This window comes from Bubalus kerabau, chromosome 10 (assembly GCF_029407905.1).
Source record: "Bubalus kerabau isolate K-KA32 ecotype Philippines breed swamp buffalo chromosome 10, PCC_UOA_SB_1v2, whole genome shotgun sequence".
In the NCBI taxonomy this organism is placed as follows: domain Eukaryota; kingdom Metazoa; phylum Chordata; class Mammalia; order Artiodactyla; family Bovidae; genus Bubalus; species Bubalus kerabau.
Genome location: NC_073633.1, coordinates 49,327,528 through 49,355,151, shown reverse-complemented (window position 1 = coordinate 49,355,151; position 27,624 = coordinate 49,327,528). Strand labels below are relative to the sequence as shown.

Below are 27,624 nucleotides of genomic sequence, written 5' to 3'. Positions count from 1 at the left end.
TATTGTATTGATTAATGTTGAAATTATAATATTTGTATGTATCCCATTAAATAAAAATAATTAATCTTACCTGCTTATTTTTATAATTTTTAACATAGTCACTAGAAAGACCAAGACTACCTACTAGCTCACTTTGTATTTCTATTGGATGGTACTGTGCTTATAGATTTCATCAGTTTTTAAAGAGCTCTTTTTCTTAGAGCAAAGAGAGACTTGTTGAGATATAAATGCTCATCTCTCATCCTGCTGATTCTGTCTCAGCAAACAGCCCAGCACTGGGTGCGCTGACGCTTGTGAGGGTATCCTTGGCTCACACTGGAGACAGGCTGCTGTGGAAACCTCTAACATGGATGATGTTTCCAGAAACAAACATTGATGCACCCATCACTTCACCATCGGCACACAGATTCTGTAATCTCTCTTCCTCCAGTCTTAGAGGGACACATGTCCACAAATCTGCATTGTCTTCCTGGATTCTCCAACTAAACATGTCTGCTGTAGCACTTTTCACACCAACCTTGCCCTTATGATTTTCTATCTGGGTCACAGGTATCTTTGAATTCTTCTCATTTCCTGCCCACACCAGCGCTGCAAGCAACTATTAAGGCCTTTCAATCTGCCTAAAATGCCTTTTTGTGTTTTTTTTTGCCACCTTTGCCTGGATTATTGTCATACTCTCCCACCTGCCTCCATTTTTCAAGATCATCTCCCTCAATGCAGAGTTCATTTTAAAATCAGAAATCTGACTATATTACTTTCTAGTTCAAAGAGTAAGACACAAAGTCTTCACTGTAGCTAAAAGTGTGCTCCATAAACTGTCTTAATCCAGGTTTCATCTTTATATCCCAACCCCCACCCCACCCATATACACTCCAGCCACGCCAGACATACAATCTTCTCTCATGCCTCCAAGTCTTTGAACATATGCCTCTCTCTGCTTGAATGCTTTTTCCTCCCTCTGCCTTTTAAGACCTACGTTATCATCGTCTCTTCTACATCCACTTTGAGATGCTCAAAGCACTTTGTATATGCCTCTGTTAGGGCATACATCATATTGTATTGAATTGTTTCACTGTGAGCTCCTCCAAGTTATTCACTTTTTGTCTGTGCAGCCTAGTACAGTGCTAAAAACTATAAGAACTTATTGGATATCCAGAGCAATTCCAAGTAATCTTGTTTCTATAAATCTTCCCAAAGTAAAGTTCTCCACTCTCACAAGTCAGAGTTTGAGGAATCTTAGAGATTTTCTAGTCTACTCTCCCATTCCCTGATGAGCAAATCAAGACGCTTAGACATGAGTCATCACTTATTGAGTGCCTGCTGTCTCATTTCATCTTCATGATACTCCATGAAGTAGGTTTTCCTATTAATACCCATTTTACAAAAGATAAAAATGAAGCCTCACTGCATTTAAGCAATGTGCCCAGGGTCACATAGATAGCTAATTACCTGGTGAGATTACACATGAATTTATCCTTGTACTTTCCTGAGTCATCATTCTCCTGTCTCACATGACTACTTAACAATTTGAGATGCTCCCTGAGTTATTCAACAGACATGAAGATGATATTTTCACAGAGAAACAGAATGTTTTAGTGGGAAGGACCACATTATGATAATGATGCAATTTTTATTTGTTTGACATGTTTGTGAGCATATAAAATTTTAATCTGCCATATTTTTTTCATTTCCATTATGACAAAAACATTCCTTCATTATTACTATATAATCATAACTTTTCAAGGCTGCATAACAGTCCATCAACTAATTATACCATAATAATCAGAGTTGTTTGAGTCCTAACTGAGTGATATTTAAAAGCATGAAATCCAGCAACTTGGTAGAATAATAGCTCAATAGGACCTCAGAGATCTCTAGTCCATCTTTCTCAAAGTACTGTCTTCAGACCAGCAGCATCTATATCACCTGGGAGCTTGTTAGCAAAACAGACTCTTAAACCCTACCCCAGACCTAGTGAATTCAAATCTGCATTTTAACTAGAAACCCAGGTGATTTGTGTTTACATAATATGTATGCGATAGTACGTGAAAACAGGAGTTCTCAACCTTGGCTGCACTTTAGATCACGTGGAAAGATCTTCAAGATACTGATGTCCTGGTTACACTCAAGCCTAAATCAGACTCTCTGGCAGGGGTACCAAAGCATCTGTCTTTTTTAATGCTACCCTGGTGATTTCAACCTGCTCAAAAGCCACAGAAGAAGGCACTGAGACCCTACCATAAACTGATGAGATGTTTCAGCAGCTCCCTCTCCCTAGTGCTGGAGTTCCTTTTACAAGGTCATCCTATACATTTGTATGGGAAATTCTGGTAAAACTAGACAAAGCCAAAAAAAAAAAAAAAGAGAGAGAAAGAGAACAACAATGAAAACAAAGACCTCACAAAGCTTTTAAGAAAATTTAAATTTTAAAAGTTCTTTAAATTTCCCATTTATGTTTTCTTTTCGGCCCTTCCTAGCCTCCTTCTCCCTCATGGTCCTCTCCCAAGAGATTCCTGTCTACGACAGATTCTGGAGGTCCTGCTCAGAGACCACAAAAAGCAAGTTTCCTATATCACAGAACCAAGCAGCAGCAGAAAGAATACTTGAATTCTTCTCCTTAAGTTGATTTGTTCTGGCACCTTCTCCTACCTTCAATCCCCAAATCCAATTTCTCCTATATGTCTGTATTTGGGCAAGCCAGAGGATTTGGGAACTTATTTCTACATGATGACACAACTTTCTTTTAGGTTAACAGAAAAGTCAAGGTCACAGCCATGAACTGTTTTCCTTAGTATTCTGTTCAATGACTTGACCACTAAAAAAACAAACACCTGAGCTAACTTGGAAGCCTTTGGCCCTCTAGTCCTGCAGAGTGTTGAACCATCCTGAATACTGGGACCAGGAGGAGGAGGATACACTTTTTCAAAACTAGGACTCAGCACTTTTTCCCTTTTTACATAAACTAGGATCATAGCACATACTCTGAATGTTTTGCCTTTTGTAGAGAATGTTATAATGGAACACTGGGCACATGGCATTATTATTTGGTCAATGAAAAGTGATTTTTAAATGTTTTCATCTTTAATTCCAGTTTTATTGATTTTAGCCATTTTGGTTCTAATTTATTTCAATTTGTTGTTGTTTAGTTGCTGAATCATGTCCAACTCTTTTTCAACCCCATGAGTCTGTAGCATGCCAGGCTCCTCTGTCCACGGGATTTTCCAGGCAAGAATACTGAACTGGGTTGCCATTTCCTTCTCCAGAATTTCTTTCAATGTTTAACCTCAATTTGATATTTATTTTAAATTTAAACATTTATTTTAAAAGCTTATATTTTAAACTTTCTACTCTAAGTAGTACAAAAAATTTTAAACAGATGTCTCATCAGTCATTGCCAACTGAGTACAAGTACTTACTTCTTTTCCCTCTTGATAACCACAACACATTAAAGTGTTTTTTTTTTTTTTTTGAGGTATAAAAAGAATGGGATGGATGTATCAAATTAGCTTATGAGATACTCTGGAATTTTCTGGAAGACAGAAAGTGGTTGGAAGGATGGTGACTTGGACAAAGGGAAGCTGGGGCATATATGCAAGGATCCCCCTCTCCCCTAGGTCCCTAGGTCGGGATCTGCCTTGTATAGGTCACTGGGGGCATAAATGCCACTGTGAGGACATGTCTGAGCTTGTACAGAACCATCCATCTCAACTGCTGCTGCAATTCGAGGTGGGCTGCAGGGATGGGCAGCTGGCACCAGAGATGACGCAATAGCCACACACAGCTGGAAATGGAAGAGTCAGAACCCAATCATGCATCTGAATAGGACATTCCTGCTTAAAATTGGGGCTTCCCCACAGCCAAAGTTGAGAGATAAGAATTATTTTCAGATCCTTTAAGCTCATGTGTGTGTGTGTGTGTGTGTGTGTGTGTGTGTGTGTGTGCATTTTTGAGGGGTAAGAAAGTCTATAATTTTCATCATGTTTTCAAAAGGGTCCATGATAAGTGCTTAAGAACCACAAACAACAAGTTCCTTAACATGACAGGTGAGGTTCTGCACGTCCAGACTCACCGGCCTCTCCAGAGCCTCATCTCCTCCCAGTGTTCTCTCCCCATCCATCCTCCCGCACTCACTGAACCCTGGGTTCCAGTCAGAGACCTTCTCACTAGTCTCAAGAGCCATAAGCTCTTAACTACAACTTTGATTTAATACATGCCTTTCTCTCTGCCAAGAATGCTATTCCCCCTTTGCCACTTCCTCAGGGCCTGCTCTAAATGGTGCATACTTCTTATCCTTTAAGACTCAGCAATAAAGTCATCTTTTCTGCTGTGCCCACTGCCCCCTTCACAGGTCCAGTCTCTTCCTCCATGTTTTCCTAATCGATTCCATTCACCTGTGAACATAGCACTTAAGCTTTGGTGTTGCAACTCTTCCTATGCTACTCTCTTCCATTCATCAGTGAACTCTTGAAAGCACAGACCATGCCCTCACCACCCAAACCATAACCCGCAACAGCAGACTATGATAACACTGGAGCAGTGAATTGACTGGGTGGAAAGCATGGGAGGGAATGACTGCGTTTATCAACTTGGCCATTTGTCTCACTGGATCTTACAGAGAACCTGACCTTGAGAGGCTGGATCTTCATAACCAGGTTCCTTGCTCAGGTTATTAGAATCTGTCCTGGTCTAACTGCACATTTCTGGCTGATTCCTACTCATTTTTAAAGAACGACTGTGAAAAAAGAATAATCAGAACAAGGAAGGAGACTTGGAAATTAAAAATGTAATTGATGACAAAAAAAATTCAGTAGGAGATCTGGAAGGGAGAGCTAGAGGAACTCTTAGAAAGTGGAGAAGGCACCCAAGGCTGGTATGCATGTCTTTCCTTGAGGCATCCTGGACATGCCTTCCCACCAGAGCATGTATCTGTCACCCTGCATTGTAATGGCCAGTTGATGACTCTCTAACCCCCAGTAGGCTGGGCTTCCTTCAGAGCTGGGACTGTGTCTCTTTCCGCCCCATCACCTCTCACAGTGCTTGGCACAGAGTAGGTGCTAACACACATATATATTTAAAGAAAGAACAATAAACACATGAGGGAGTGAAGACAAGCTTCAGCTGTGCTCGGGGTTGAGCGAGGCTCTGTAGTAACGAGTTCTGGGGTTTGTAGAAAAGCTGAGTGACTGCAGATCCCGGGGGTACTCCTCCAGGGAAAGGGCCAGACTGGAGCAGCAGGCAGGTTCCCAGCTATTGTGAGCTTGCTTGAACAGGGAAAGGGTGATAAACAGGGCAGACACAAGTGGGTGGATCCACTGAGAAGAAAGGGGAGGGGAGAGCTCAGCCAGCAGTTAATATTTTGTGAGGAATTACTACGTGCCAGACCCTGTGTTAAGGACTTGTCATGCATTTCCTCACTTACCCTTCATAAGCCCTCTACAAAAATAGCTATAATTTTTACTGCATCCATTTTCTAAATGAAAAGATGAGGTGTCCACATAAGTATCTAACCCAAGGTTCTAGAGCTAGTAAAATGGATTTGGGTCCATTTTACAAATGGCTCTAATCACTGGGCTAGTATTCCTGGAAAAAAGTCCCATCTGCCAGAGGTTGGCTCTTGCTGGGTATCACAGCTAGGGGACACCGCTGAAGATGCTGAGTCTTTCCCAAATGACTGCAGGCTCCCTTTCCCAGAAAACGCTGTGTGGGAGAGTAAATAGCTGGGTTTGGGGCATAATGGTTTTCTTCTGTTTTGTGTTACTGGATTTGATGCACAGAAAACTGCCCAGAACCTCAAATAATTACAGTAAGACGACTCTGCTTCCTTCACGTGGCCACAGCAGACAGGCAGGAGCCCAGAGGCGCTGCAAAGTGAGTGTTGTAACCATCAGATGGGAAAAAGCAGGAGCCCAGAATCGGGAATTTCAGACAGAACCGCAAGCGCAGCGTGGCATTTGGCAGAGATGAGGAAAGCCCCCACCCCTAGGAGTTCACTGACTTGTTTCATATAAAAATATCACTTAATAAAACACTTAATAAAAAGACCTTTAAGACATATAATTAAGGGGGAGGAAGGCAAGTTTTAAGACAGTTTGTGCATTGGGTACCATTTGTGTCAGGAAAAAATGCCACCAGACAGACAGTCTACTGTCTAGACGACCATACACTGTCTGCAAACTGTCTCAGAGGAGGGGGCCAGATACTGGAGAGATGTTGGCTTAACCCTTATTTTTTGGAAGTTTTCACAATACTATGATAATCATGTATTATTGGGTAATGAAAAATAAGCAAAACCAAGTAGGTTTAAACAAGAGAAAAAGAAAGTGAGAGATGACCCCTGTTGTCTCTTTGTCAGTCAGAATTTGTGCTTCAGTGATACTGCCAATTCCTTCTTTGATTGTCATGACAAACATTCCAGCTGTTCCCTCACCTTTAAACAGGATGCATAGTACACCTCCCATGCCTACTGAACATTGACATTAAAGAGATCATTGGGGCCAATATTTCTATGGATAAACGAAGGGAAGACAGTGCCTTCCTCTGCCCTTATGGTTTTCCTGACTTCCGCCTTTTTGCTTTTCAGCTCTGGTTTCAGAGACTTAACTCTAGAGCTACAGAGTGAACCCAGGAGAGCCAGGTCACTTGGATACTCGCTCAAGACCAGTATATCATTAGGGCAGAGGTGGTGGGTGAAGGCTGGGGGTTAGAAATAGTTCTATGAAGAGGGTCTGCACTGTACCCAGCTGGTGTCTGAATATGTGTGCATAAGTATGTATGCATTTGAATGTTTGTGTGTGTGTTTATGTGGGTAACTGTGTATATGTGTGAGGGTGTGTGTGTATATTTCTGATTCTTTATATGTCTATTACTGAATGTGTGTGAGTCCGTGTGTGTATGTGTGAGTGTGTGTTTGTGAATGTTTATATGTCGATTACTGAATGTATGAATCTGTGTGTGTATGTGTAAGTGTGTGTGTGGAATGGAGGATCTCTCTTTCTCTGAGCCAGAAGCCTAAAGAGATGTGGCAAGGTGCTTGAAGACCTCAACACATTCCTGACTCCTCTGCAGAGGTCTTCCAGGTACCAGCTGTGACTCAGCGATATGGCTGACAATAGTCTTTACTTTGCCGTGGAGGGAACACACTTGCCTCTGGTAACTGAGCCATCATACTTCAGTATGACATACTTCATACTGTCAATATTCCATGAAGACACCACTTTCTCTGACCCTCTGGAGACAAAAGCATGGAAATGGTCATTTATAGTCACCCTGGAGGGGCTCAGATTATCCAGCTTCAGCAGTGGGAAGGACACAAGTTCTGGGCCAGATAGTCTAGCTCCTCTTGACACACCCACCTTCATCCCCTTTACAGATGGATTAACAGTTGTGACTCTAGGTACCTTTCTTTTCAACAGGTTTCTGAGTATATAATACAATCTCTGTCTCATTACCAATTCTTGTAAGGTCTACATACCACCTCCAATCATAGAGGGGTCCGGCTATAGAAAGAGCCCTCTCCTGGATCCTGTAGAAAATAAGTAAAGCCTACAGTCTTGGTCTACTTGGAGCCTTTCCTGCAGATGGAGGTATGGCACCTCACTGGGGTGCCTTTTGCAACATGATGTATATTCTCTCTCTGCCTCCTCAAGAGATACAGAGAGAGAATAAATATTTAAGAAGAACAGGCATCTTTTGGAGTAAGACATGAGCAACAGAGACTCTACTTCAGACATGAATGCATCAAGAGAAGATGATTCAGTTCTCTTTGATATAGCAAAGGCCTGCCTGACCCATCCTAAAATTAGAATAATATATGTAAAGAAACATATTATTTACAAATATATGTAAAGAAACCTCCAGAGAAGTATCTAACATAGAAAAAAATGACTGAGTAATATATTATATGAGTGGCCATGCAGGGCAAGGAGAGATAGAGTGAAGTTTATGAAAAATGGTTATGTTTTTGGCTAGTTTTCTTTTGTTTCACCCCTCAGGTATCTCAAGATCACCACTCATACAGGCCATTGTCATGTCAAGGATAGAATTTCAAGGACTGGGCCAGATTCACATGTCAGTGTTAGGAGTAAGCACCAGTCTAGGAGGTTGGGAACAAATGGATATGGAGAGGGCCCAGCAGAGAGTGAAGGTGGAAAGTGAGCTTTTCCTTGTGAAACAAGGACAGGGTGAATAAGAACATGGCACACTGTAGTTTCCACTTGGCATTCTCCCACCCAAGGGTTGCTCCTTGATGTTTAATCTTCTCTTCACCTTTTCCCATTCTCTTAAGCTCTTGACATCTAGCACCCTAACTTATCTTTAGATTTTTTAGTGACTCTTTTTATCCCTGACTCAATCACTTCCTCAAAACAAGGTTATTTTAAGAATATTGTTGTATGACTTCCCTAGTGGTCTAGTGGCATGGTTAAGACTCTGAACTTCCACTGCTGGGATCATGGGTTCAATCCCCAGTCCTTGCTGTCCTCCTGCCCATGCCTCCCTTTCCCCTGCTCCTTGATCTACATGCCTTACTTTAGGGAGTTGCCACAAAGATGCTGCTGCAGAAGGAAGGACATCTTTAGAGAAAATATTCTCCATAATATATGCTGGAGACTGGCAGTTTTTTTTAATGCTAATGTGCCTGTCACTACATGAGTTGTTAGTTGTTTTGAAAGCATTGACTTATTTAATGCTTGAAAAAGCTCCAAGAGGATTTCTATTCTTTATTTTTTTTACTGGAGAAAAACTAAGTTGCAGGGGGAGTTAGCAGTTCACTCCAGATTACAGAACTAGTGACTCACAAACTTGGTTTCTGAATCCTAGTGGGAATTTGATGCCAAGGCCCTTTCTTCAATGTCTCCCAGGGAAACTAAATTTTTTTCCCTTAGAGAAGGATGAAAAATACCTAATGTATTATAATTTTGTTCTATTTGTCTATCCATCAGAGGACAAAGAGTTTTTCATTATATCAATATTTTTTCCTTTTATAAAAGTAATATTTATTCACTGAAAGCTGCATAGGAAACACGGAGACACAAAAGGAAGAAAAGAATCAATTGTAATCCCCCCACTCAGATATAGCAAGTCTAAATTTTGGTATGGATCTTTGAATATAGTTTTGATTGGAACCATTTTTATGAGCTCATGCAAAGAGTTAATGTTGGACGAAGTTCTATGCCAAAAAATGATTCCAGAACATTTGATTGTGTTCGATTGTACCACACTTAAACCAATACCAAATGGTCGGCCATGAAAACAAAGAAATATTATTTGCTTGTTTTATAAATGATAAAAGGCTGCCATTCAAAAGCATTAAAGCTAAAAAGAACCAATCATAAAGCTTTATCAAAGTCAAGAATTGATATACTTTGCATATGAAGGGGCAGGTAGTAAATATCTCAGATTTGTGGCCCGTATGGTCTCTGTTGTAACTAGTCAAGTCTGCCATTATAGCACAAAAGTAGCCACAGATCATACATAAATGAATCAGTGTGCCTGTGTCAACCAGATTATTTACAGACACTGAAATTTGAATTTTGCATGATTTTAATGTCATAAAATACTATTCTTTTTATTTTTAAAAATTATTGAAAAATATAAAGACAACCCTTGACCTGTGAGCCATACAAAAACAGGCAATGGCCTGCAATTTGCCCACCCTTGCTACAAATCATCCATTCAGGCTTGGAGAACATCACCTAAGTCATGTTATAGAACCAACAAGAATTCTCTTTCTAACCTTTCCTTCGCCTCTTTTCCTGAATATTCTCTTTCTCTCTCTCTCTCACACACACACACATCTGGTTGCCCCAAAGTCTTTTCTTTACAGGCTGGCCACCTGCTCCCTAAGTTCTTCTGTAAGTTCAAAACTTACTTCCATTTTCCTGAATTTTCTTTCTGGGAGCATCTGATAATCTGACTAAAGTAGTTCACGTTATGAAGTGGTTGGCAGGGAATTTTCCCAGAAAATCTGGGAACTTTCATTTAAAAGAAAACATACAGATGTATGTAGCTGGATATTGGGAAGACACTTTTGAGTAGCAGGATATCCAGTTCTTCATTCAGGTTATTGATTTTGGTTGTTATGAGGCTGGCCAAGAAGACTAAGATGTTCAGTCTACTGGGAACTTACTACCTACAGTAGACCCTTGAGCAGCCCAGGTTTGCACTGTGAGGGTACCCACACACGTGGATTATTTTTCATAGTGAATACTATCATCCTACACAATCTGCAGCTAGCTGAATCTGAGGATGGAACTGTGAATATGGAGAAACCATAAATGCAGCATGTGGATACAAAGGGCTGACTATAAGGGTTAATGCCCCAATCCCCTTCTAACTCCCATTGTTCAAGTGTCAACTATAATTGGGGAAGCAAAGAAAGTCAAAAATTCAAACCAGAGGCTATTAACTGTCAAGAACTGGTAAATAAATCAAATGGCTAAGCTCTGTTAGTGACTTAAATAATTGCCCAATAGTATCAAGCCCAGAAATTTGGGGACCTTTCTATGTATACTCTGTTCACTGGTAAGCATAGGGCCTTACCCTTTGCCTTTCATGGATAATGAGTTCACAGCATCCCCAGGGGCTCATGGCTTTTATCCGGTTAGAGTCCCTACTTTATCCTTTTACTGGTGTTACTGTATGAAACAGCAACCCAAGCTTGGAGGCAGTTCTGAAGTCTTTCCTTAAAATAGCCAGAGATTTGTAAAGCACCAAATGAAATGCCTTCAGAAGCCCTTTAGTTACTGAGCCAAGGAGTTTCACCACTAACTCTAAGGCAACCACTGGACAAGCAACTGGAAACAGGGCAACAGGGATTGATGTGACAACATCTCCTGCAAAGGTCTCCTCTCTCCAAAGAGGTGGAGGAAGGTAGGTTACCCAGAGTCACAAGAAGTTACTAAAGTCACAAGAACCTTCTTTCCTGAAAGACACAGCCTAAACTTCAGGGCAGTGAAAGCTTTCTCACAGGTATCACAGAAAGGCTGAGCAAAAAGGTGGCCTTGAGAAACAAAACCAAGCTTGGACCGAATGGCTATACACTAGTGGTTTCCCTTGCAGTGATCTTTGCCTGCCATCTGCTCAACCCCAGCCAAGAGGTAGAGCTCAGCTACACCAGTGCAGGGGAGGCTGGGAAGGGTCTGCCCAGGAATTGCCAGGGGAAGGAAGCCTCAGAGCCAGGAGAGGCAGCTTGAAGGTCAACACCTGAGCATCAGACTGCTTCTGAAAGCAAACAGTGAAAAATGCACTTTCCCTATATATTCTACCAGAATATCCTATTGTTTTTTAAATCACCCAATTTTCACTTCAATGACAAGTGTTAACAGGTCATTAAAATAATAGGTGTATTACTAACCCAGGCTATTGGCAATTGGGGTTCACTGCAAACCCTTCATATTGCCTTCCTGTATCTCACTGTGGTTCCATTTTATCTGGCTCCCTGCCTTTGGCAATGGCCAGGGTTTGATGGTTTCAGTTCAATTCAGTTGCTCAGTGGTGTCCAACTCTTTGCAACCCCATGGACCACAGCACACCAGGCTTCCCTGTCCATCACCAACTCCTGAAGCTTACTCAAACTCATGTCCATCGAGTTGGTGATGCCATCCAACTATCTCATCCTCTGTCATCCCCTTCTCCTCCCACCTTAACTATTTCCCAGCATCAGGGTCTTTTCAAATGAGTCAGTTCTTTGCATCAGGTGGCCAAAGTATTGGAGTTTCAGCTTCAGCATCAGTCCTTCCAATGAATATTCAGGACTGATTTCCTTTAGGATGGACTGGTTGGATTTCCTTGCAGTCTAAGGGACTCTCAAGAGTCTTCTCCAACACCACAGTTCAAATACATCAGTTCTTCAGTGCTCAGCCTTCTTTATGATCCAACTCTCACATCCATACATGACTACTGGAAAAACCATAGCTTTGACTAGATAGACCTTTGTTGGCAAAGTAATGTCTCTGCTTTTTAATATGCTGTCTAGGTTGGTCAAACTTTTCTTCTAAGGAGCAAGTATCTTTTGATTTCATGGCTGCAGTCACCATCTGCAGTGATTTTGGAGACCCAAAATATAAAGTCTGTGATTGTTTCCATTGTTTCCCCATCTATTTCCCGTGAAGTGATGGGACCAGATGCCATGATCTTAGTTTTCTGAATATTGAGTTTTAAGCCAACTTTTTCACTCTCCTCTTTTACTTTCATCAAGAGTCTCTTTAGTTGTTCTTCACTTTCTGCCATAAGGGTGGTGTCATCTGCATATCTGAGGTTATTGGTATTTCTCCTGGCAATCTTGATTCTAGCTTGTGCTTCATCCAGCCCAGCATTTCACATGATGTACTCTGCATAGAAATTAAATAAGCAAGGTGACAATATACAGCCATGACATACTCCTTTCCCAATTTGGAACCAGTCTGTTGTTCCATGTCCAGTTCTAACTGTTGCTTCTTGACCTGCATACAGATTTCTCAGGAGGCAGGTCAGGTGGTCTGGTATTCCCATCTCTTTAAGAATTTTCCAGAGTTTGTTGTGATCCACACAAAGGCTTTGGCGTAGTCAATAAAGCAGAAGTAGATGTTTTTCTGGAACTTTCGTGTTTTTTCAATGATCCAGCAGATGTTGGCAATTTGATCTCTGGTTCCTCTGCCTTTTCTAAATCCAGCTTAAAAATCTGGAAGTTCATGGTTCACCTTCCACTGAAGCTTGGCTTGGAGAATTTTGAGCATTACTTTGCTAGCATGTGAGATGAGTGCAATTGTGCAGTAGTTGGAACATTCCTTGGCATTGCCTTTCTTTGAGATTGGAATGAAATCTGACCTTTTCCAGTCCTGTGGCCACTTCTGAGTTTTCCAAATTTGCTGGCATATTGAGTGCAGCACTTTCACAGCATCATCTTTTAGGATTTGAAATAGGTCAACTGGAATTCCATCACTTCCACTAGCTTTCTTCATAGTGATGCTTCGTAAGGCCCACTTGACTTCGCATTCCAGGATGTCTGGCTCTAGGTGAGTAATCACACCATCATGGTTATCTGGGTCATGAAGATCTTTTTTGTATAGTTCTTCTGTGTATTCTTGCCACCTCTTCTTAATATCTTTTGTTTCTGTTAAGTCCATACCATTTCTGTCCTTTATTGAGCCCATCTTTGCATGAAATGTTCCCTTGGTATCTGTAATTTTCTTGAAGAGATCTCTAGTCTTTCCCGTTTATTTTCCTCTATTTCTTTGCATTGATCACTGAGGAAGGCTTTCTTATCTCTCCTTGCTATTCTTTGGAATTCTGAAATCAAATGGGTATATCTTTCCTTTTCTCCTTTGCCTTTCACTTCTCTTCTTTTCACAGCTATTTGTAAGGCCTCCTCAGACAAACATTTTGCCTTTTTGCATTTGTTTTTCTTAGGCATGGTCTTGATTCCTGCCTCATGTATAATGTCATGAACCTCTGTCCATAGTTCTTCTGGCACTCTGTCTATCAGATCTAATCCCTTGAATCTATTTCTCACTTCCACTGTATAATCATAAGGGATTTGATTTAGGTCATACCTGAATGGTCTAGTGGTTTTCCCTACTTTCTTCAATTTAAGTCTGAATTTGGCAATAAGGAGTTCATGATCTGAGCCACAGTCAGCTCCCACTCTTGTTTTTGCTGACTATATAGAGATTCTCCATCTTTGGCTGCAAAGAACATAATCAATCTGATTTTGGTATTGAGCATCTGGTGATGTCCATGTGTATAGGCTTCTCCTGTGTTGTTGGAAGAGGGTGTTTGCTGTGACCAGTGGGTTCTCTTGGCAGAACTCTGTTAGCCTTTGACCTGCTTCATTTTGTACTCCAAGGCCAAATTTGCCTGTTACTCCAGGTGTTTCTTGACTTCCTACTTTTGCGTTCCAGTCCCCTATAATGAAAAGGACATATTTTGGGGGTGTTAGTTCTAGAAGGTCTTGTTGGTCTTCATAGAACTGTTCAACTTCAGCTTCTTCAGCATTACTGGTGGGGGCATAGACTTGGATTACTGTGATATTGCATGGTTTGCCTTGGAAATGAACAGAGATCATTCTGTCATTTTTGAGATTGCATCCAAGTACTGCATTTCAGACTCTTTTGTTGACTATGATGGCTACTCTATTTCTTCTAAGGGATTTTTGCCCACAGTAGTAGATATAATGGTCATCGGAGTTAAATTCTCCCATTCCAGTCCATTTTAGTTCACTGATTCCTAAAATGTCGATGCTTACTCTTGCCATCTCCTGTTTAACCACTTCCTATTTGCCTTGATTCATGGACCTAACATTCCAGGTTCCTATGCAATATTGCTCTTTACAGCATTGGACTTTACTTCCATCACTAGTCACATCCACAACTGGGTATTGTTTTTCCTTTGGCTCTGTGTCTTCATTCTTTCTGGAGTTATTTTTCCACTGATCTCCCATAGCATAGAGCATTGATGGTTTAGAGAAAGGCAAATTGGTGTGCTAATTAAACTCTGTAGTTTTTAAAAACATATTCCTCTCATTTCAGGCAGTGTTAAATGGGTACAACTTTCTTTGAGAAAGCCAAAAATAAATTCTGGGCTTAGATATTGTAGATACAATTGCTGTCTTAAATTCTAAATTGCTGGAAAATAAAGGCTTATCATGGAAATGGTTATTTAGCTGTAACTGTGGGGGTGTAGGTATGATGCTATTATTAACCTGCTTTACAAATGGATGTGTCAGGAGCTGTGAAGAAAGACCCAGAGTTTGGTGGCCAGATGCCAGTGAAGATAAATATCCATGGTGAACTCTTCTCCCTTTGCTAATTGTAATTCTAGGTCTGTTTCTACCCTTTCTCACCTTGGTTATAGGACTCTGCAAGAGTCAAATGTATTTCAGAGTCAACTACAAGGGAGTAATCCAGATCCCTGTTGATAAATAAATTATGTTCCAATCACTGCTGCTCTTTTGAAATATGTTACTGAATGAAGCAAAAAATTAAGTCCTTGAACTTTAGCATATCTTGTTTTGCTATCCACTATAATAACTCTGTCTATGCTCAAGTAACCCATTCCCCTTGGCAATTTAAAGGAGTGCTTGAGGTAAGATAGAGGAAAAAAATACAAACCAAATTTGTCTTCCTGTTTACAGCTTTTTCTGGAAAAAAAACTGAGAGTGCTGTAATTAAAATTAGAACGGTAACAGTGTCCCTTGTAGTTATAAAGTGTAGGGGTTTTCAGACTGGGGCCTTCTTGTCTTCTGACAACTTTTTTTTTTTTTTTGCAGGTGAGAATAGTCGGCAATCTGTGTGATGGTGACCAGAAGGGCCACGGGAGCGGAAATGGAGACCAGGGCTCTGGGCTTCCTCTCTGAACCCTGAGGGCCTGGCAGTCACTCAGACAGGAGAACAGACTCCAAAGGGCTCATGCCCAGTGAACTAGGAGGGTCTCAGTGGCATTTCTTTCAGCATTTAACAAAGAGAATTTTACCTGGGAGCTCATTTATCATTTAAAACCTGACTCCCAAGCCTGAAGTAAAAAGGCCAAAAGTGACTGAGAAAGCCCATACCCGCCTTGGAAAGGCAGAGAGCTGCAACAACAAGTGACAACAAGCAAGGGAGAGGGGATAGCCTCACACCCAGCACCAGACAACCTGACTTGTTGGTCCTCAGTTACTCTTCTTGGGCTTCTGCCATGGGCATGAAAGGAAAGGATGAAGCTTTGGCTCTTGGGGCCACTTTCTGTGTCTGTGACTATAGACTATAATGATGATTTCTGTATGTTTTGCTTTTTCATTTTAGTTTGGTTGTTTTTCTTATTTTTTTCTCTTATCCACAGAAAAACTGTTTCTCTCTCTCTCTCTCTCTTTAATTCTTTATTTGCCAAAGAAGACACAAAAGAAGAGCCAAAGGAAATTTAAAATAGGAAATTTTCCATGGGGAGAAAGGGGGATGACCTAATAGGGCTCCTTTCCTTTTCTTTCAACTCCATATTAGCAGCAAAAGTTGGGTACAGCAGCCCTGTGTTTTCAGAGCCTTCTCTGTCCCCAGGCCTCTGTCTCTTCTCACACTGTTCTCCAAAACTGTCTCCAGGCTTGGTGGTGCAATAGCTTTGGGAAGCTGGCACCCTCCTTCAGGAGCTCACTCAAAACTCTTAGTGGGTTTGCATGTTGAGTCCTTAGAGATAGAAGGAACTTACAGCCATCTGGTCTTGGAATCTCTTTACCCTTCTCATTAATAATAACACAGGTCTAACATTTTAACTCGGTAACTCTTATAGGACATTGTGTACCAAAGGATGTTCTAAATACATTGCATACATTAACTCATTTGTTTCTCACATACCCTCTGAAGGAGGCACTATTTTCATCCCCCTCTTACAGATGAGGAAACTGCACAGAGAGCTTCAGTACCCAAGATGGCCCTCTAGAAGATTCAGAAGTGCCTCTTTACGCATTTCATATTCTGCCCAAATTTGCTGTATATGCCCTAGATCTTCTGTCTTACACCTGGAAAACTTCCCGGCTGTACATCCCCCAAGTCCAGTGTTGTCCAAATCCCCTCCACGCTCATGGTCCAGGGGTGCCTCCTCCAGACAGCCTCTCCTGATTGCCTTCAGTGAGAGTCAATCTCCTTATTCTGAAACAGCAAAGAACTTTAACTGTGCTGTGTAGCATGTGCCATGTTCTGCCCTTTATAAGCATTTATCTTTAAAATCTTAACTAAGCACTCTGATCTGATGCATATCTGATTTATCTCTGTGCTTGCTTATTTCCTGGCTTGTGACTTGAGCTTATACCTGTGTTGCAGTATTTATCATGTCAGAGAAAATGTCTGAATGAATATGCACACTATATATTATGTTACTTCATGAACTGATGACTCCTTTTACTTAATAGAATTAAGCTCTTTGGTTATATTAAATACATATTTAGGATTTTTACAATACCTGTCAAATGATATGCAATTTTTCCCATGGGGGAAAGCATTTGTATAGGGTATAAACCTATACCAACACAGCAAGAAATCTGAGGACCCCCGTGTATATTAATACATGCAGGGCACTGTCTACCCAGATGAACCAGGAGTCACATTGCTTCTCTGCATTTCCTTGTATGAAAGAAAGCATTTCTGTCTGGCCTCTACTCTACCACCACCCTTTCTGGGCCCATGAACTTTTGAACCAGGGCAGTGAGGCTCCGCTCCGGGCGACTCTCTCATCCACCAATGTGTCCACACAGTGAGCTATGTTCACAGGCCACAGAAGCGTCACTGCTTAACCATAAGGCTTGGGGCTCAGCTACAGCTCAGGCCAACACTCACAAAACAGTTCCTCCCTTGTATAAAGTAGTGCATTTAAAAAGTCATTCCTGATGATACTTTGCATCTTCAGCTACACAGGTGACCTATAAAGGAAGTTACACCTCCTACTTTTGTGTAAGCAACAGGAGAAACAACCAGGCAGAGGAGCACACACAAAATATTTTGATCTGATCATTTGGCAGGATCCCTACATAGTAAGAATCTGTTCAAAATAGAGGTTGAAATCATCTCCTGACCCCAGAATTAAACTGTTTGCAAATATTCACTGACGTCAATAAAGTGAGAGTTCTTGACTCTCTGTGCATAAGATTCCCTGTGGAATTTAAAACACACACACACACACACACACACACACACAAGGCAGGCTCTCCCCTTGAAAATATCACAATTTTGAAAAGCTGCATAGTTTAATCTGATGTGAAGTCTAGGTTGAGAATTACTATGACAAGAGAAGACATAAAAATAATGGGCAACTCTCAGTCTCAGGCCTTGTCGCTTGCTCTTGTTGTTTTTTAATCAAAATGGTGAGGAAGGAAAATCAGTAAGAACATTAGTTTTGCAAGCAGCAAGACATAATATTTCATAGCAACAGGAAACAGCGGGTGGCTATGATTTCATCACTAGTGGAAGTAAAACATTTTTCACAAGTACAAATCAAACCAAAACACATACAAAATTCTGTGAAGTCTAAAATAAAAACTATAAACTGAAGATTGAGAACTTATATTTCATTCACATTTAAATACCATTAATTATTGGCAACATTTTAGTATTAAACTCAGAATGTTTCTAGAAATGTACAATCTTCCAAGACTGAGCCAGGAAGAAATAGAAATATGAATAGAACAATAACCTGTAGTGAAATTGCATCAGTAGCTCAAAAACTCCCAATAAACAAAAGTCCAGGATCAGATAACTTCACAGGTAAATACTACCAAAATTTACCCTTACCAAAATATTCCAATAATTACAGAGGAAGAAATGCTTCTGAACTCCTTCTATGAGGTCAGCATCATTTGGTGCTAAAACCAGACAAAGATATCACACAAAAAAGAAACTTAGAGGCCCAAATCTTTGATAAACATAGATGCAAAAATCCTCAACAAAATAATAGCAAACTGAATCCAACAATGCATCAAAAGATCCTATACCATGCCAGAAAAATACATCAAAAGATCCTTTACCATGGAATTTATTCTAGAGATGGAAGGATGATTCAACGTCTGAAAGTTAATCAACATGATATACCATATTAACAAAGAATAAAAATCATATAATCATCTCAAAAGATGCTGGAAAAGTTTTTGATAAAATTCAACATCAATTCATGATAAAAACTTTCAATAAAGTGGGTATAGAGGGAGCATAGTATATTAGTGTTAGTTGCTCAGTCATGTCCAACTCTTTGCAACTCCATGGACTGTAGCCCACCAGGCTACTCTGCTCATTTTCCAAGCAAGAATATTGGGGTGGGTAGCCATTCCCTTCTCCAAAGAATCTTCCCAATTCAGGGATTAAACCTGGGTCTCCTGCATTGCAGGCAGATTCTTTACCATCTGAGCCACCATGGAAGCCTGTAGAGGGAACATACTTCAACATAGTAAAGAAAGTCACTGCCACATCAATCAGATGAGAAAAGTAAATAAAAGGAATCCAAATTAGAAAGGGAGAAGTAAAATTGTCACTGTTTGCAGATGACATAATACTGTACATGGAAAATTCTAAAGATATCATCAAAAAACTACTAAAACTCATCAATGAATTTTTAAAAATTGCAGGATATAAAATTAATATACAGAAATTAGTTGCATTTCTATCAGTCAGTTCAGTCGCTCAGTTGTGTCCGATTCCTCGCGACCCCATGAATTGCAGCAAGCCAGACCTCCCTGTCCATCACCAACTCCCGGAGTTCACTCAAACTTACATCCATCTAGTTGGTGATGCCATCCAGCCATCTCATCCTCTGTCGTCCCCTTCTCCTCCTGCCCCCAATCCCTCCCAGCATCAGAGTCTTTTCCAATGAGTCAACTCTTCACATGAAGTGGCCAAAGTATTGGAGTTTCAGCTTTAGCATCATTCCTTCCAAAGAACACCCAGGACTGGTCTCCTTTAGGATGGACTGGTTGGATCTCCTTGCAGTCCAAGGGACTCTCAAGAGTCTTCTCCAACACCACAGTTCAAAAGCATCAGTTCTTCGGTGCTCAGCTTTCTTCACAGTCCAACTCTCACATCCATACATGACCACTGGAAAAACCATAGCCTTGACTAGACAGGCCTTTGTTGGCAAAGTAATGTCTCTGCTTTTGAATAGGCTATCTAGGTTGGTCATAACTTTCCTTCCAAGGAGTAAGCGTCTTTTAATTTCATGGCTGCAGTCACCATCTGCAGTGATTTTGGAGCCCCCAAAATAAAGTCTGACACTGTTTCCACTGTTTCCCAGACCAAATGCCATGATCTTCGTTTTCTGAATGTTGAGCTTTAAGCCAACTTTTTCACTCTCCTCTTTCACTTTCATCAAGAGGCTTTTGAGTTCCTCTTCACTTTCTGCCATAAGGGTGGCGTCATCTGCATATCTGAGGTTATTGATATTTCTCCCAGCAATCTTGATTCCAGCTTGTACTTCTTCCAGCCCAGCATTTCTCATGATGTACTCTGCCTATAAGTTAAATAAGCAGGGTGACAATATACAGCCTTGACGTACTCCTTTTCCTATTTGGAACCAGTCTGTTGTTCCATGTCCCGTTCTAACTGTTGCTTCCTGACCTGCATATAGGTTTCTCAAGAGGCAGGTCAGGTGGTCTGGTATTCCCATCTCTTTCAGAATTTTCCACAGTTAATTGTGATCCACACATTTCTATACACTAACAATAAACTATTAGAAAGTGAAAAAATAAAATAATCCCACTTATTGTCACATCAAAAGAATAAAATAACTAGAAATAAACTGAAGGAAGTAAAAGATTTATACTTGGAAAATTGTAAGATACTGGTGAGAGAAATTAAAGACAACACAAACAGATGAAAAGATATACTGTGTTCCTGGATTGGAAGAATTAATATTGTTAAAATAACCATACTACTCAAGGCAATCTACAGACTCAGTGCAATCTCTATCAAAATACTAACAACATTTTTTTTAATAGAACAGGAACAAATAATTCTAAAATCTATATGGGAACACAAAGGACTCTAGATAGCTAAAACAATCTTGAGAAAGAAGAACAAAACTGGAAGTATTGCATGCCCTGATTTCAAACTGTAATACAAAGTTATAGTCATCAAAACAGTATGAGAGTGGCATAAAAACAGATGCATAGATGAATGGAACATAATAGAGAGCCTAGAAATGAACCTGCATTTATGTGGGCAATTAGTCTATGACAAAGACGTTAAGAATATACAAGGGGGAAAGACAGATTCTTCAACAGTGGTGCTGGGAAAACTGGACACCTACATGCCCAAAAAACCAAAACAAAACAGAACTTGACTACTCTTCAAGCCATGCATAAAAATAAATTTAAAATGGATTAATACATGTAAGAACTGAAACAACAAAAATTCTATGCAGGCAGTATGCTTTTTTACATCAGTTACATATATATATATATATAAATTTTTTTTTTTAAAGATTTCCCTGGTGGCTCAGATGTAAAGCGTCTGCCTACAATGTGAGAGACCCAGGTTCAAAACCTGGGTTGGGAAGATCTCCTGGAGAAGGAAATGGCAACCCACTCCAGTACTCTTGCCTGGAAAATCCCATGGATGGAGGAGCCTGGTGGGCTACAGTCCAAGGGGTCGTAAAGAGTCAGACACGACTGAGCGACCTCACTTATATATTTTTAGATATGTCTCCTCAGGCAAGGAAAAGAAAAGCAAAAGTAAACAAATGGGACTACATTAAACCAAAAAGTTTTTCCACAGGAAAGGAAACTATCAGCAAAATGAAAAGACTGCCTAGTGAACGGGAGAAAATATTTGCAAAGGATATATCCAATAAGGGCTTAATATCCAAAATATGGGCTTTCCTGGTGGCTCAGCTGGTAAAGAATCTGCCTGCAATTTGGGAGACCTGGGTTCAATCGCTGGGTTGGGAAGATCCCCTGGAGAAGGGAATGGCTACCCACTCCAGTGTTCTTGCCTGGAGAATTCCACGGGCTTCATAGTCCATGGGGTCGCAAAGAGTCAGACACGACTGAGGGACTTTCACTTTCAGACCCAAAATATACAAAAAGGTAATATAAGCAAACATGAGAAAAACAAACCCAATTAAAAAGTGGGCAGAGGCTCTGAATAGACATTTTCCTGAAGAGGACATAGAGTTGGCCAGTATGTACATGAAAGGATGCTCAAATCACTAATTATCAGGAAAATGCAAATCAAAATTACATGAGATATCACCACAAACCTGTCAGAATGGCTATCATCAAAATGACAATAAATAACAAACATTACCTTCAGTTCATTCTGGTCAATTGCCTTTTCTATGAAGCAGCAGGTTCCCCTTGCCTGCTTTGATTTGGCAGATACAGCTGGATTGGATGCTGTCAGGCTTCACCCTTGGCTCTCCTCTCTAAATATTCTTTTTCTTTCTGACATTTTACTCCAGGGGCAAAACTTCACACTGTCAAAGATACTTTCATATTTCTGTTCACTCTGGAAACAGGTTTTCTTCTCATCCTTTCTAATATAATAAAAATTTACTAGTCTCCTGTCCCATTATTCCATACTGCTTTTTTTCCCCAGTCTCTGTAAAAGGGAAGTTCAAATGTTTCATAAGCTAATCTGGAGAAATGGGAGATAATAATATACATTATGTTCTCAGAAACAAATTTGAGTTCAAAAGGATCTTCTGGTAATGATTCTTGAGTCTAAAACTGGAACTCTAGAAGGTATAATTTCAGGCTCTCAGAGTGAGGGGACTGATGTAGCTTTGGCAAGATAGGTCTATCAGAAATTCTCAAGTCATATTGTATAGGCATCTATCTAGTGCTGTCTATTTTAAGAATCTTGGTTCACTGGTCCACATGGGCTCCAGGGATAATATGAGGATGGGGATACTAAGGCTGCAAGAACACCCCAAAACTCCCTCTTTCCATTTCTAACACAGTTCCAGACTCTATTCTGTTGAGACTAGATTTTCCAGAGTCAACCCAAGGGGGTATCACTCAGCTCTTTCTCTTCCATACATGTTCTGGCAGTTTTTTTTACAGTACCTTCTTCGATTGAAGAAATGAAAATTCAAAGCAGTTTGTTTTTGCTTACCGCCTCTGATTCAAGTCCTGCAACCTCTAAAACACAAAGACCTTCCCCACCCTAATTTCCCGTTTCCAAGTGTAATAGTGAGTTGGATTCCTGCTGTGGAAGAGGGTTACATCATGTACTCACTTCTTGTTCTTATTAAGTCCCTGGAAGAGGTATAAGAAATGCTCTGAGTTCATCTAGGTACCATCAATTATGCAGTCTGGTATTTCCACTTCGCACACCCTGTGTTGCTGTCCCCAAATGTACATGTGTGAATGCCAACCTCTTTGGACCCATCTTTGGTTCAGAAAGTATGGGGATTCTATTCCTGGGACAGAGGAATGGAAATTTCATAAAGGTGCAAAGGTGGGCTTCATAAATGTATGTTAAACACATTTCAAATTGTCATCTTCAGTTTTGTACTTAAAATATCAAACAAGTATTCTGGTATCCAGGAGTGGGAGTCAGGGTTTATGTAGATTATTCTCTCCAGGAATGAAACTCACAAACTCCAGCAGGGCAGACAGAATCAACTGGGTTTGCCACTGGAAAGCAGGAGTTCACTCTGTCTGATACATTTGTGTGCTGCCTCCCAAGGCTGAGGGCAGGGACCTGAAGAAAGACCCCTGAAATGTACTGGAATTTACGTGCAGCAGCCAAATACCGGCTGGTATGGACACAACTCTGCAAACAGTCATTTATTTCCGTATTGTGACAGGTACAATTTAGTAAGCCTGGGAGAAGGGGGCTGCTGCTGCTGCTAAGTCACTTCAGTCATGTCCGACTCTGTGCGACCCCATAGATGGCAGCCCACCAGGCTCTCCTGTCTCTGGGATTTTCCAGGCAAGAACACTGGAGTGGGTTGCCATTTCCTTCTCCAATGCAGGAAAGTGAAAGTGAAGTCTCTCAGTCGTGTCGGACACTTAGCGACCCCATGGACTGCAGTCCACCAGGCTCCTCCATCCATGGGATTTTCCAGGCAAGAGTACTGGAGTGGGTGCCATTGCCTTCTCTGGAGAAGGGGGCTGCTATTCTTAGAAAAGGCTGAGGGTAGGGGGATCTAAAAATTCCAGATACATTCTGAAATCAGAATTCGTTTGCCTTTGCTTTCACTTGTTCCCATTCTTTAGGAAAAGGTAAATGATAGTCTCTGATGGAAGATAGAGTTTCTTTGGCTGGGTTAGAAGCTATACTATAAAAACCTCTTTGTCAAAAGGGAAAATCTGGAGTGCTTTTCTGGCAGCACATGAGGGCCCCTCTGCCTGTTCTTCCTCTGCCCAATTCACCTCCTTCTGGAGGCAGAATGTGATGACACAGGCTTCAGTGATGTTCGTCTAAGTTGAGGGCAAGGTAGTGAAATGCAGTTTATCAGGATACCATGGAAAATGAAAAGGGGGTTCAAAGAGAAACTACAAGATGCATTATGTACTAAATCGAGTGACAGAAATGGCATTATACACCTGCCACTTCTGCCTACATCCCTCAGCTCCCACGCCTGAACTGACTTGGAGAGTGAAATCTGCAAAAAGAAGTCAGGTGTCTCAACCAGGAAGACAGAAATTTTGTCTTTCATTGCACTTCATCTATTTTTAACAAAGGACATACATTTAAACTAATACAGTTATGTAAAGTTTAAAAATAAAATAAAATTAAATAAATTAAAAAAAAATAAAAAGTCATTTGTGAGATAGTTTGTTAGTTTTTAATGAATGATATTTAAGAAATAGAAGTAGTGGTTTCTGTAACAATCATAATTTTTCTTTTTCTATGTATATGTGGATAAAGAATTTAACTCCATTTCTTGCAATCCAAAGAAATGTGGCAAGACTCTGAGACTGAATTAAAGTACCCATCAGGATACAGGGTCCTCTAGATTCTCAACCATTGTGTTATTTGTAGAAGAAAAAATTTAATTCTTAATTAAACAACAATACCTAACAACTTTTATATGAAATTTCTTTACATGTTTAAATATCATTTAATTGTTCCTTGCTGCTTTGGGTTTAAATTTTCCCCCAGCAACTGCTGGCAGGTTTTGAGAGCTGGGCTAGAAATATTATTGAGCACCTATTATGTATTCAGAACACTGTTTAGGGCTCTAGGAAAAGAGAAGGTAACACCTCCTATATACTCTCTCTGTACATAAAGAAATGTCTATCTTGTTGAGATCACTGAAAAATCACAGACAATAACCCAAAGGCCTTTAAAGAACTAATCAGCAACAAGGTTTCTTATGTATATTTTGACTGAGAGGTTCTGAGCCAAGAGCAGAGAGGGCCAACCAAGGGTGGCTTATACTTATACCAATCTTTTGGTAAATAATGATTTCTTCTCTGATTATAAAAGTAATATATGCTAATCAAAGAACAATTTCAAGGTAGAAAATTATATGAGTTGTAGTTCTAATACCAATGTTTACTTTTTGGTGTACTTTCATCTAGTCATTTTTTTATATAGAGATATAAGTACAGATAGCTTTTTCATGTAAGTATTTGACCATAAAAGAGACTATGCAAGCTAAAATCATGCAAGGTCATTTTAATCATCAGTGGGAAAAATCCAAGTGTTTTGTGACTTTTAGCATTTTGGGTCAAAACATTGAAAACTCTCTTACTGCTGGTTAAAAATGTACAGGAATATAGAAAATAGAAATTTAAAATATTTTAATACTCTGTAATTTAAAATATTAGAACCACTGAGAATTACATTGTTTTATTTCTTTGCAGTTTGAATAATGCTTGCCTATTTTTCATTGTAAAGCTATGATACAGATCAATCATTTTTACTATGCCTTGGCAAATTGTCATACTCCCTTCTAAGCTTAGGTCAGCTTCCAACATTTTATCCTTTGCACTTTCAATGATGGAAAATATCTCTTAGAATTATTCTTATAAAGTGTTGTCATTGTTATAGTATTTTATTTAATTAATTAATTTATTTTTGCCATCATCACTTTCTCTGGGACATTTCCATCTTTTTTCTCCAACTTCTTCACTTTTGTCAATTTTGTCAGAGCACCCTAAGGTGCTCTGGCTGTGGCCATATCTAGAGTCTCTAAAACAGCAGCAGGGTCAACATCCCCTGGTTAGATAGTTCTCCTGTAACTCCGGTTACATTGATTCAAATTTTACTGCTATCACTTTTCATTTATGTGGGCACTTGCATCACTCTTAACCAACTTCCTCTTCAATTATTCATTTTTTTAAAAATGCTGTGTGAGTTTGTTGCTGGGAGACAAGGAGGCAATGCAACCACACACTTTGCTATCCGTACATGAACGGAATAACAAGCACAATGGCCAATGATGGACAGACATGGAAGGCAGTGATATGACTGGCAACTGATCATGAAATGTATCTGTCATTTACCAATGATCTGTGGACTAAAGTGCTAGCAGTGAATTTTTAAAGAATCACTCACAGTTAATATGCTCGATTAACTGAAATTTGAACTGAGTTGTTGAAAGATCACTGCTATTTGCCTAGCCCATGGTAACTGAAATTTATGTATATTAAGCTGTGTAAAGCATGGACTGCCTGTGTATATATATTTTTTTCAGTTATTTTTTTTAACAAAACTGAGGTCATGAAAATACAATATTATACCTTGCTTTTTCAAATTTAGTATTATAAGTTATTTGCTACTCTCTAGTAATATTGAAGAATAATGTATGTGATTGGGAAAATACCAAGTGAATGATAAAAGAGAGCTATGGACTGGCAGAGTGACTTGCTTCCCATTAAGAAGCAGCACAGGGAAGGGTGCAAACTGTCTGGTGTATATTGTTATATCAAGAAGAAGTAGAAGATTTGGCTAGAATGTAGGATCTATGTGGGAATAAAAATGTCCCAAAGTCCATTTTCCTAAGCTTTAAGAAATAGTAATAACTGGCATTTATTAAGTGCTTACTATATATTCCGGGTACTTTTCAAGCATGATCTCAATCTTCAACTCTTAGATGCTGTCATTCCCATTCCTACACACAAGGACACTGGAGCTCAAAGAAGTGCCTGAGTTTGCCTAAGTCACACAGCTGTTGTGGCATAGCCAGCAATGAACCCAGATCTCTGGGTCCTGCCACTGACCACTCTATAAAACTGCCTGATGAAAGCATTTTTCAGTTTATATAATTCTTCTACATCCATTGATAATAGACATGCAATTAGGTGGGTGGTACAAGATTTCCAAGGTATGTGGGACTGAAATCTAGTCTATGCCACTAGCTGAGCCTGAGCCAGAAGGCTGCATACTTCCAGAAAGGGCACTTTTTTTCTAATTAGCACAAAGGTTCAGTATAGGCTAGTGTTGGTCCCAATCAACATGACTGATTCTCAACACAACCTCAGAATTGATAGTTGGCAGAGCAGTTAGGATTATTCCAATTTTATACTAAAAAAAAAAAAAAAAAAAAAAAAGCCTTGAGGCTTGCATTAGGTAAGTGATTTATCTAAGGTAAAAAATGAATTGCTGAGATAAAGATGTGGCTGAGGAAGAGATTAGATGCCAGGCTGAGCAGGTTTCATCTGAAGCAAAAGGCAATAGGGGACTGTAGACATTGATAAATCAGGCTACACATTTGACTTCAACAGGGTCAAATGATAACTCATGGATGTAATAGATTGCCCTGGGCATTTCAATGCCTTCCACCTGGCTAAATCATTTCTTTTCTAGAATTTTGGTCCTTTCTTGCATTTCAATTAGACCTTTACAGACACCTCCACGTCCTTTGAAGGATAATCACCAGGATTTAAAAAGAGTGAATCTAAAAGCAAATTTCCCTTCACCTCACTGCGTTTCATAACTGCACTTTACAGACTTCTTTAATTAGCAAGTTGTAATATTGTTGTTACTATCTTGAGAGTATCCAGGCCTAAGGTTTTCTGAGTGTTTCCGAGCTACTCTCTATACCCTTACCTTATAGAGAAATGCTCCTACCTAAACCAGGTCCTTCAGACATATGCTATGCTATGCTAAGTCACTTCAGTCGTGTCCGACTCTGTGTGACCCCATAGACGGTAGCCTACCAGGCTCCCCTGTCCCTGGGATTCTCCAGGCAAGAACACTGGAGTGGGTTGCCATTTCCTTCTCCAATGCATGAAAGTGA

At 40.1% G+C, this 27,624-nt stretch overlaps 1 long non-coding RNA gene across 1 annotated transcript in view; it reads right to left on the bottom strand.

Moving 5' to 3' along the window:
* Window positions 1–17,876: 17,876 nt before the first annotated feature.
* LOC129620574 (uncharacterized) overlaps window positions 17,877–27,624 on the bottom strand; it is a 33,737-nt gene continuing 23,989 nt past the window's right edge. Inside the window, exon 3 of the long non-coding RNA XR_008698565.1 lies at window positions 17,877–18,853. This is a non-coding gene — a long non-coding RNA (uncharacterized LOC129620574). The remainder of the gene's footprint in view (window positions 18,854–27,624) is intronic.